This window comes from Peromyscus californicus, unplaced genomic scaffold (assembly GCF_007827085.1).
Source record: "Peromyscus californicus insignis strain IS unplaced genomic scaffold, ASM782708v3 Scaffold_8__1_contigs__length_139910024, whole genome shotgun sequence".
Taxonomy (NCBI): Eukaryota; Metazoa; Chordata; class Mammalia; order Rodentia; family Cricetidae; genus Peromyscus; species Peromyscus californicus.
The window spans coordinates 51,180,817-51,193,358 of NW_026294606.1; the positions used below are offsets into that span (position 1 = coordinate 51,180,817).

General features: G+C 43.5%; 1 protein-coding gene across 2 annotated transcripts in view; it reads left to right on the forward strand.

Moving 5' to 3' along the window:
• The first annotated feature begins 372 nt into the window (after positions 1–372).
• Chrm3 (cholinergic receptor muscarinic 3) overlaps positions 373–12,542 on the forward strand; it is a 474,104-nt gene continuing 461,934 nt past the window's right edge. Inside the window, exon 1 of one of the 2 annotated variants that reach the window (XM_052728161.1) lies at positions 373–741. The gene's annotated coding sequence lies outside the window, so the exon portion shown is untranslated. Of the gene's footprint in view, positions 742–822; positions 1,021–12,542 lie in introns of those variants that run through there. The other variant, XM_052728162.1, reaches the window with a different exon arrangement.

Below are 12,542 nucleotides of genomic sequence, written 5' to 3' on the forward strand. Positions count from 1 at the left end.
GCCACTGGGCATGCTCAGAAGTGGAGCAGGTTTGGGGCTCCAGTAGACAGCTAGTGTGTTATACCGAAAGAAGGAGGAGAAGAAGCAGGAGGAGGAGGAGGAAGGGGAGGAGGACGGGGGCAGCGGTAGCCACGATCGCCACCACCAGGCAGAGGAAGAGTTCGTAGGGAGGGACAGATCTCCTCCCACTTGGAGCGCCTTCTGCCTGCTTTTGGAAAAAAAGAATAAAAGATAAAGAAAAAGAGAGAAAAGGAATGAGAAGGGGAAAGTGAGAGAGAGCAAGAGTGGAAAAAAAAAAAAAAAAAAAAACTAAGGCGAGATCAGAGAGGCCTGGGGCGTGGAGGGGCTCGCAGGACGCGGGGGCGGACCAGCCGAGCCCCAGTGCGGTCGCCCGGGCAGGTGCCACGGCTGCTGCCCGGAGGCGGCATGTGACGCGCGGCCGCAGCTGCCCGCGGGCGGAGCGCGCTCGGACCCGGGAGCGCAACCGCGGGCCAAGTCGGCTGCAGCCGGGAGCCCCGCGCTCTTCACCCGCCCGGAGGAGCCGCAGCTGCGCTTGCACCCAGAAGCCGGGCAATGCGGAGAAGGGCGGCTCCGGTGCACGAGCGACCCTGAGGACGGTCGCGGTCTCGGAACACCGTGCTGAGAGACGCCGAGGTTCCGTGGTGCGGACCGGACGGTCCGGGAGATTCGGGGTGGCTCGGAGGACCCGCGTGGGACAGCCACCTGGAACGCGGCTGCCAGGTAAGGACACGCGGTGCTCGCCGCGGCGCAGAGCAGAGCGGCTGGCGGCGACCGCTGACCCGGTTTCTTGCCTTATCTGGTGGTGAAAGAAGGGGGGAAAAAGTTTTCCCTGACCGTAGGAAATGTGTTTGCTGGCGGAGTTTAAAGGAAGGACTGGGGAGGGACGAAGAGAGGTGCTTTTGTCAATTTGCGGGGACGGGAACCCGGGATCAATCTGATGAAGAGTTGGAGCGCGGAGACCCAGGGTCGAGAATGCGGTGGCGGCACCGGAGCGCCTGGGTAAGGACTGAGACCGGCGGTCGGTGGCCCAGGGAGCGCCCGGGTCGGCCCGCTCAGCTCCCTTGGGCTTCTTTTCTTTCCCTTGCATGAGGGATCCAAATGCGAAACAGGGGTGGTCCAGAGCTGTGTGTCAGTGCGCCCGTGTGCTGGGTCCTGTGTGTGCCTTTTAATGCCGTTTTTTTTAGGAAAGCTAAGTCAGACCCCTGCCAACCTCGCAGCAAGAGAAGACTGCTGGGCTTGCGTTCCGGGGGTGAAGAGGCGATTTTTGCACTCCTGTGACCTGGGAGAGGGTACTGAGCCAGGGTGCGCGTCTACTCTGGGTTAGCCGTGGCTACTAAACTACATAGGATCTCTTCTCTGGAGCCCTCTCGCTCCCTGCACAACCTTCTTGCAGTGCACGGACTGTTCATTTCTAGGTGGTTTTAACCCATAAGGTTAGGGGAATGGTGACCCAACTGAGTAAAATTCACTTGTCCACTCCGCGCTGTGCGTGTTGGAATTGTGACCCTGCCCTGCCTGCTGGTGAGTGTGTGAGACTCTCCTTGTAAGCAGGGTGGAAGTAGGAAAGGAAGCGAGCTTTGGGGACTCGCACCCATATGGACTGATTATAAAAACGCAGACCTTGATTTGAGTGTAAGTGTTTTTTTGAACCTGTCCGAAGTCTGTAAGCATGTATTCCGCCCCCCACCCAACCGGTCCATTGATGTTGTTGGTAGGGTTTTGAAAGGGTGGCAGACTCTGCTGTTAGGGAGACTGACCATTTCACTGTGAGCTTTCAACAGATCTTTCCTTTTTCTCTTGGCCTCTGAGATTCAACAAAACAGAAAATGTACCATTCCCCAATGCACGCACGCGGGCGCGCGGGCACGCGCGCACACACATACACACACACACACACACACACACACACACACACACACACACACACGAGAGAGAGAGAGAGAGAGAGAGAGAGAGAGAGAGAGAGAGAGAGAGAGAGAGAGAGAGAAAGAGAGAGCGCTCCCCCCCCCCCCCCCCATTTCTGGATTACTATTTGAAAACAGAACATATTCCTAAAACCTGCTTAAGAGGGTTTCATATTAGGAAAGCTTTCATTCTGCAAGAACTATTCAACACTGTTTCCTGTGTTTCAAACAATGCTAGTGGATTTGCTGGAGAGATCTTACAGGAAGATATACCTTTCGAAAAAGCGAACAGAGAGCCTGGAATAAATGCATACATGGGTGCAGGGTGGCCCTGGGTGAATGTTAACAAAGGATGAAGTCTTTCAGTTTGAACTGCGATGCCCCTGCAGCTCCCTGTTGTGCCAGGTGTCGGGAAGTACACGTGTGCTGGGGTCATGCCTGCCTTTTCCATGTGTGTTCTCATAGGCCACAGCAGTGTAGTCTGAATCGCACATCTCCCACTGGATACCTCTGTCTTTAGATTGTGTTTAAGTGGTTTGTCTCAATTAGCTTACTATGTGTGAAGCCAGAAGGCATGTCATGTCTGCAGTGGTTTCCATAAGAGCACATAACTTTAACATAGATTACTGTTAGAAACAATGGCTGCAGATCTGATATGGACTGTTCCCTAGACTGAGAGGTATGTTTTGAGGGTGAATTAAACATGAACGTAAGAGTGATGTGATGTCAGACTTTTAAAGACAATAGTGGATAATGATTGAAATCGACTCGGTAGTTTAATAAGAAAATGATGTAAAAAGCAGATCTTTAAAAAAAAACCTTTGAGTGTATATCTTTGGTCATAGAAAATTATTGTTAGACAAAAGTATAATTTGGAAGAATAGACCATGTGGAATTGGATGGGATTTAGACAAAGACTACATATTAAGATAAGAATAGTTTTGTTTTAAACCAACACTAAAACTTATATAAGAAACTTGCAAGCTTTAGGGAAATCTGAAAGGATTCACCACACTTTTTTTGTTCCCTGACAGAGGGATAGACAAATTTTGCTTCAAATGTATTTGCTTCTGGAGTTTGCTGAAGCAAGAATGCTCTTTAAAATGCATCTTTTTCATCTTTCCTTATAAAAATTCATGGCTTATCTTCTACAGAAAAGAAAAAAATGTTATTTTAAGGTAGAATATATGAGAATACAAGCTCTTTTTAATCATATTTTAGTCTTTAATAGCAGGCAACCTGTTGAACATGAATTGTGAAGAAGGGTAATGGGCATAGGTAGGATTTCTTGGATCCATGTTAATAAACTGAATAGAAACTTAAAGGTTATGTATGATTCAAAGCTTTCTGAAAAAATAACTTTTTTATAGATTTTCTTTTCTTCTTCTTTCTTTTCCCAAAAATATCATCTCACTTCTTGAGCCAGCATAGTGTTCTTGCCTAGTAATGCTGTTGGCCTTGGCAGATTCAGTTGCTTACACCTAAATGGCCTGCACATTGTCACTGTAACGATGAAGGGGCTGGGTCAGGTTTGCAGTGTGGGGACGTTTACACACAGAGCAGCTGTGGTGGCCTTTTACACCAGGGATGAATGAAGAGTTCTACAGAGATGGGGACCCAGCTCCCCTTCATGTATGAAACCTAATTTTATATCATGGTATGTTATGACTAATACCATTGCATTCTCAGCATAGTTTTGAAGAATGACTAATTGGAAATATTTTCTTTCACACAGTATGCTTGTGAACTGAAAATATATCTTCCTTACAGAAAAATATTTTAAAAGGCATATATGGTTCCAACAAAATAATTAACCAAACCCCTTTACTATTTTTATACTTTAAATTAATCGGCATACAAAAATATGCCTGGTGCTTAGTTGTTAAGAACAGTGTATACATGGTTTCTCAAAATGTGGTATTTATGAAATGCAGCACCAGACTTTTTTTGACTAGAAGATTCTTTGAGTCTGGTGGAAGTTCTGTTCTGGTTCTTGCCCTTTTGGGTTGGACTTTCAAATTTAAAGGCAAGTCTTGGCTTCATGACAAGATAGATCATCTAATGAGTTTAACAGTAGGCAAATGCCAGTCAAAGTGGAGGTTAGATTTAGATGTCTGACAGACTCTGCTCTCTGTTAAGGAAGCTGCCTGGGCCACGGATCAGCACAAAGCTGACTCCTGAGTCCAGATCATTCAGTGCTCTGTGTGGTTCCTCTGTGTGTTCCTTACAGACAACCTGCAAGAGCCAAAGCTGTACCTTTTAGGGACTTAGCTTACTGTTCTCTAGAGTGCTTTGCACTGCTGCATTCCTGGTCAGTAGATACCTTCATTGGCATGGGAAGCTGTTGGAAAGAAGGAGGCTCACAAGTCCTACATGAAGACTGCAAGCCCTCCCTGAGCTTTATCTCTGCCTAGTGTTTAGAGACAGTCACATTTGCCCATCCACAACTCAAGACTGGCACAAGGATGGAATCCATGCAGAAGCATAATTTTGTTTGTTTTGTACATACACATTCATGTATGTGCAGGTGCATGTGTTTTCAGTCTCAATGAAAGTGTTTGCACATGTTTACAGCAGCCAAAGAACAGCCCCCATTCCTCTGGTGCTCTCTACCTGATTTTTTGATAAAGGGTCTCTCATTAGCCTGAGGCTCACCAGGTAGACTATGTTGAATGGCCAGCAAGCCCCATTTGTGTATTCTGATTCCAGTTATCTGTATCTCCCCAGCGCTGACTGAGATAACAAGTGCATATGACCATGCCTGGATTTAACAAACAAACAAAACAAAAGCAACCAAGCAACAACAACAACAACAAAAAGAAACTTGGGTTCCTGGGTTCCAGGGATTGACTCCAAGTCCTCTTACTTGCAAGGCAAGCCCTTTACCAATTGAGCTATTTTCCCAGCCCCAGAAGTGTCTTTTAAACAAGTGTAGAAGCACTATGCAGTGGCACACCAAACCATGACCCCTCAGGATTCCCAAAGAGAGAGCATGAAATGCCTCTGTGGGGTGACTGATAGCTCAGCCTTCGGCCACTGTGTGCCTTTTGCCCAGGAGTTTTGGCAGTGTGCCCACTCTTCTGGCTGGTTCTCCCCAGCAGTTTGGCAATTTAAATTCTTCCACCTGTTAGAGCTTCCTGTCCCTACCCTCCTGAGGCTGGAGGACTCTGGCAGGCAGGCAGGCACCTTCTTAGTCCTCCTCTATAGAGACTTCAGCTTCAGTCTGCCATGCTGGCACAGATGCAGCATCCACTGACCATGATGACAACCTACAGTACATGCTGAGCTGTTGTCTTCGCCACAAATGTGCCACCTCATCTTAAAGCCACCAAAAATATGAAAATTTGTAGAAAACCAGCCAAACAATTAGACAAGAAGATGCCAATAGATGCATGGAGGGCTCTGAGCCCCTGCTGTTCCCTTGTGTTCTCTAAGTGCCTCCAGGACCTAGTCAACTTGACTTGTTCTTACCAGTTCACACTACAGAAGGATCTAGTCTGAGTTCCATCTGCTTGCTCTAACCCTTGTGGGCTTCAGCAGTTCCTTGGCCTCCTAATCCTGAGCTCTTGTCTTGCTGCTAGCTCATAGGACGAGGCTTCTTTTGTGTTTTCAGTTCACCTTTTCAGCACTAGGCTTCATGTTTTGCCTGGAATAACTTTTAGCAATGACCTTGAAAGTCAGCTTTGCTCTTGCCAAGACTTCTCTCCATGAGCAAGAGACTCCATTCTATTATTTTCAGTCTCCAATTCAGCTCCAGGGTGGACAGAGCCCTGGACGTAAGGCACAGTCCCTGTCGAGACAGTGTATCAGTCCCCTTTGCCTAGAGACTTGTGTTGCCAAGTTCACCTAACAAATAAAATCCCCTTGTCTGTCATTGTTGGCAGGATCAAATCTCAGTCCTCCACACCCCACCTGGCCACTGTAATTTGAGTTGCTGACTATCCAGTGCCGAATTAATCCTCCATTGGGTCATTTGTTCAGGCCCAGACTCAGCCTGTTTCCTGCCCCCACTGTTCCCTTGAAATCTGGCACACCAGCTGAGCCATGACATATTCTACCTTCGGTCACCTCTGCCACAGGAAGTGACACCAGCAAAGGCTGCCTGGCTCAGGCCAGATATCCTCCAACAACTGTGCTGCAGATACAATTCAGATGAGTCAAACCAGCAGCAGATGTCAGCCTGTTTCAAAGAGATGGGTCACCACACATCAGAATTGTGAGACCCTACACTGATGGGCATGAAATGTCCCAGTGATCTTCTGCTGAGCCTGGTCATTCATCACAGGGAGATATGGCTGTAGGATTGGATGCGCTGTCACTCTGACATATACCCCCTTCCATGGGCTCAAATGGCAGAAACCTGGTTACCATCACTCAAGGATGCATTCACTTATGACTGTGTGAAGTCCCATCAAGCCAGGGCTTACCTCCAAAAGACTGTCATGCAGCAGTACCTCACAGACTGACAGATTGTCATTCCAGATACTGCTTGGGTTCATTGTTTCAAATCAGTAGCAACTGTTGATTAATTGTATGTGTGCTCATTAGAAAAGTGTTGGTGAATGCAGGTACTTGTGTGATAGTCCATGTTGTTGGTAGATGGATAACTGAAAACACTGTTTGTGTTCTGTGGACACCCCCTAAACTGTGGCATTAGAAAAAACTGAACTTCTCATAGATGGTGTCCTGTCTTCTTTGTCTCACATGAGTGACAGTGCAATATCATGTTTATAGAATGTCGTGGGAGACATGGAGAAGCTGTGGAATCACTTTGTCTGGAATTCTCCTTTCTCATCTCCCTCTCCACATGTCCTTCCCATCACACAGGACCAGCAACCCTCTACAGGCTTCCCGAGTGCAGATGTTACTCCACTTTCCTTGTTATAAATTATTATTGATCACTTAATTCATTGAATTATCAGAAGCTGAAAAACCTCTGTATAAGTAATTGCAAGTCATTTCTCTCTCCTCTGAATTCTGGTGGGACTTCCTGTCTTTGGTATTACATTTGACATCCATTGATAACTCCAGGGATATTTATGTTGCTTTTCTCCAAAGTTGACTGCATGAAGAGTATAGAAGTAAAATTTAATGAATATTAGTTTGAGTAAAATGACTAATTCTACCTACCTACAAGTCATAAATATTTGTTATTGTTACCCACTTAAAATTGATATCTTCCATCAATATCTAGCATTGTCATTGCTACCTATTTGTCTTTATCTTCGCTCCTTGCACCCCCTCTTAATGATTGGCACATTTAGCATGACTCCAGGGATGAACCTGACTGGGGTGGCAAGGGAATAAAGAAAAGACAAACTGACACATAGACAGGAAAACTGGAATCAGATGATCTGTGTTCTCTGCTGGACAAACCCAGCACCCCAGAAGCTTTGTGTGTTTACTATATAGAATTGAATGGGAGAGACAAGGTTATTGCTTACATTACAGCTGAACAGGAAAGCAGAGTTAATACACACAGATGAACAAGGAGGCAGGGTTTATCCTATATAACTGGATCAAAGGGACAGGATTTGCTAATCTCTGTTATCAGTCTCTGTAGGAGAGAAGTCCTCAGGTTGTAAGTATCTGGGGAAGAAGGCCATGGTGGTTATTTTCTGCATACAATGTCAACATTCACACTCAGACCAGTAAGGTAAGGCTTTGCCATTTTCCCATGGGTCTGAGTCCTTAATGCTGTGCCCAAGTCAACATACTCACTTAGCTCTTCACTCAAGGCTTCTTCTCCCCATAATTGCCATCACCTGCCTATCATCAATTTCTATCATCTGTAGTTGGTATCTAGTCATATACACATATATTATTTCTCTATATAACTTTATATCACCTATTTTTCATCAATGTCTATTACCTGTCTATGTATATATACATATAATCTTTCATCTACTTATCAGTACCTACCTTTCATCTATCAAACATTGATATCTATCAATGGTATCTATCTCTGCTTATCACTTATGTACATAGGATGCTACCTCTATTGTAATGCTCATGTCATTATTTCTGATGTACCAGGCAACACAGTTACCCTATTTTGAATACACAATTAGGGTGAGTGTAACATTATATGGTCAACATGAAGTGAGAGCTTCTCATCCCTCTCAGAGATGGAAGATGATGTTAGATATTGTACTTCAAGCTTAAAACAAGAGTCTTCCCTTACCTTCTGGAGGCCAAAAGTCTGAAATCAAGGTATCAGTAGGAACATAATGCCTCTGAAAACCCTAGAAAAAGTACACCATCTGAATCTAACTTTTGAGCCCCTTACTCTCTCCCATATGATCATAGCAGCTCCTCCTCTTTGTGTGTGTCTCCTGCCCCATGCCTTTCTTACACATGTGGTTGCATCAACAGTTTACCCAGAAAGTCCAAGGAAACCTTTCCTTCAAAGATTCATACTTTAAGCAAGTGTTCTGCCATAACAAGGAATCACAGCTTCTGTGATTAGGAAATGAACGTATGTTTGAGGGCCATCGTTCAGAACATGTCAGATATCATCAATGAGTACTGTCTTAGTTGCTTCTGCTGCTGTGATAAAATAACTCAACAAAGGCAACTCAAGGGAGAAGGGACTTATTGGGTTCACAGTCTCATGGTAAGGAAGTCCTGTGGCAGAATTGTGAAGGAACTGGCACATTGCCTCTGCAGCCAGGAAGCAGGGAACAATGGATGCTTTTGCTGTTTTCTTTCTCCTTTTTGTTCAGTCTTGGACTTCAGCCGGTGGAATGGTGCCATCCACAGTGGGCCTTTCCACCTCCGTTACTCTAATCTAGATAATCCCTCACAGGCATGCCTGGAGGCTAACCTAGTTTACATAATCCCTCATGGGCACCTCCAGTGTGATCTTTCATTGAAGATTCTAGAGGCCATCAAGTTGACAATGAAGACTAACCACTGCAAGAACCTTCAAGGTGACTCTGTAGGCAGTCATCTCACAGAACAGCCTATTCCTTAAGAAATGAATGCTACATGCTGCCTTACTCCAGAGAGCAATGAGACACAGAATCAGACAGTATTCACCCTGCTCTACATTTCACCATCACCTGACACAAAATCTCTGACTTCTGGCTTCCATCTTAATGAAGATCATAGGAAGTCTTTTTCCTGTGTAACCTCTGGCTCACAAACCAGCAGTCTTTCCTTGGCAGTTCCCTTGGCCTCATAGCAACATATGCAAACCCCCTAATTGTCAGGACATTCTGTTTCCTGGTCTCCTCTGGCTTGGTTCTTCTTCCTCTGAGTGTCCCACTGCTTTCTCTTGCCTAGTATTGGTTCTCCAACACTGCTTCCTCAGTTTATACCATGTGCATTCTCAACATAATCCATATTCATTGTTTCCAACACCCATTCAGCATGAATCAATCTCTTTTCTCCCCAGACTGACTTAGCTTCAGAAGGGAGGACTATCATGACACACTTGCTCAGGGGCCTCTGTTTCCTCCCCCTCCTGCTTCTCTCCTGGGGCCTCCCATTTCTATGAACAGCATGATCATCCTACATTTCCACATAATCTTGATTTATTTCCTCCCCTTTCCTCCCACATTGTGCCAGATACCGGATCCTAATGCTCAACCAAGTCATAGCTCAAAGTTCTTGGCTACTCTCCTTTCCTGCTATCAGCATCTCGATTCATCAGCTCTCTAGCTTTAATGTGCACTCAGCTACGTAAGGAACTTAGTGAAATGCAGACTTTGATGCGTGAGGTCTGGGTAGAGGCTGAAAACTTGCATTTCCAATTTCATCTGCAGAGGCTCATCTGAGCTCAGACCACATTAAGGAAAAACCAGTTATTAAGCCCTTTGAACCTTCCTTTTAATGTCTAAGATCTCTGGATCATCTACTTGACTACAGTTTCTCTTTCCAATTCATTTGTATAGATTTCTCTTATTGAAGTTGAATTTTTGTCATTTTTTATACTGACTCCAATATCATCTTTGGCATCCTTGCCAACTACCAATAGCATAATCACTAAATGTCTTGCATCAGCCATCTTGGTCCCTGGTGTGATTTACATTTTAGGTTCAGTCTCAAGATTTCCTTTCTCTTAACTGTACTTTCTGCACTGTCCTTGTGCTGGGAAGGATACCCTCTCATCCACCTCTCTAGGGAATCCAGATTTTAGCAATTTATGAAAGAGTATATGAAATACCACTTTTCTTTAGCAATTCTTTTACTGGCACTTTGTCAGAATCTCAGTCTTATCATTGATCCAACACAGTCTTGGTTTGTTTATATATGTCTATAAATTATTTCAGATATCTGGCATCACATCTTTAAGATGCTTCATTTTATGTTACCTTTATCCTATCCAAGTATAATCTTGCTCTTAGATAATTGATGTGCACATCTGCATATAAAATATGTAACTACAGTGCTTTTACTGGTGTCTCATTATATAAATAATATATAGCACTTAATATTTGAACATAAGTATGTAATTTTGAAAATAACCATTTTCTGTATTGCTTTGTCCCCCAAGGCCCATGCAGTAAAGGGTTAGTCCCAGCATCATCCTATTGAGAAGAGGTGAAGACTTTTAAAAGATAGGTACTAATGAGAGGTTTTTAGGCAACTGGCAGTGTGTTGTCATGCAGAATCTCACCCTCTCTCCTTGCTGTCCCTCCATGAGGTGAATGATTTCTACTACATAGTACCACCACAAGGCCCTGCCTCCAGATAGGTTTACAGCAATCAGGCCAATGAACCATGGGTAGGAACCATCAGGGAAAAAAAAATCAACCTTTTCTGCTCATAAGTTGATTTATCTCAGGTATTTTCCATAGGGATGGAAAGCTGACTAACATAAACATGTTGTAACATTTACTCTCTACAAACCTTTGATAATAATAGAGTTTTGCAACTTGATTTGAAATGTAAATCTACCTCCCTATTTTTAAAATCTGCAGCTCATTCCAAAACATTGACTGATTTAACTACATAAAAATCCATCCACTTAAATGGTCTCAAAGTATAGAGATGTGTTTTCCCTGAATTTCTTATCAGTTAAACATGTCTTTTTTTTTCCCCTGCAGTGCTTCTCTGCTCCCAGAATTACATAAGGCAGTGTGGGTTTGTAAAAATAAGGCACAAATGTTGCCTTGGAAGGACAGAGCTAGTATTAGGGCTTTAGCAGAGCTGAGTGATGGATTTATGAAGAGTGATCATTCATTTGATAAGACATTAAAATCATACTGTTAGGTGATAAACACACATATTGCTAACTACATAATGTTAATATGTAAATTTCCACATCTTTCAGACCTATGAAAAACTGTAGCACATTCTGAATTATGAATGTATATACATTTGTCAATGTTTTAAGGTTTGTTTTTATTTTTTGGTGTATGAATGCACCTACACAATTATGTATATACACCATATGCATGCAGTTCTTGCAGAGACCAGAAGAGGGCATCTGAATCCCTGGAACTAGACTTACAGACAGTTGTGGGCCACTATGTAGGTGCTAGGAACTGAATTCATATCCTCTGCAAGAGTAGCCAGTGCTCTTAACTATTGACTCATCTCTCCAGTTCCACATATTTAGCTATTTATCTAACACACCTGTGTATGTACACATAACTTTTTGTTTCAGAAATGAATACAAACTTAAAACCAAAAAAAAACAAATATTTAACAGAGATTTTAACATATTTAGAAAAACTATGCAATTTATAGAGAAATAAGAGGGAAATGAAAACAAAGTTCAGTGTGAGCTGTGTGTTCACATGTTGTGTGAAGGTATTAGTATTTATGGAAAAGAAATTTTTTACAGAACTCACAAATAAATATTTGTGAGGGGAACTCTTAATAATGATGAGTGATCATCACTACTATGTTAAAATGAGAATTAAAGCCAGGTATGTGGCATGAGTCTGTATTCTCCTCTAGTCAGGTAGCTGAAACAGGAAGATCACTTGAGCCCCACAATTCCAGACCAGTCTGTATAACAAAGTTAAGACTCATCTTCTTTAAAATAACAAATATATTTTGTGTTAGAGCGATGAAAGATCATCTCCTTGGGTAGAGGGAGGTAGATGTATGATTGAGTGGTTGAAAGGTATCAGCAAGACTAATGAAAAAGACACAAAAGTGAAGACTATGAGATAAGGTAATAAGAGGTTACAATTTTGAACAAGTGTGAGATTGCTGCAGCCTGGATTAGCTAAATCATAGAAAGACTATTTCTACATGTTTTAAACTCTAAAATACTTGGTTCTTTGTAGCTGGAGAATTTTTCTCCAGCTCCCACCGCCAAGTCCCGCCAGTCCCAAAGCCCACTTATAAAATAAACACACAGACTCTTACATTATTTAAACTGCTTGGCCATTAGCTCAGGCCTATCATTGTCTAGCTCTCACTCTTATTCAGCCCATTTCTATTAATCTTTATTTTGCCACGTGGCTCGTGGCTTACCGGTACTTTACATCTTCCTTGTCTTGGCAGTGGCTCCATCCGGTCTCCCTTTCCTTCCTCCTTCCTCAATTCTCCTCTCTCCTTGTCCCGCCTATACTTCCTGCCTGGTCACTGGCCAATCAGTGCTTTATTTATATAGAGCGATATCCACAGCAGTTCTTTGGTTTAGTTGATATCTCT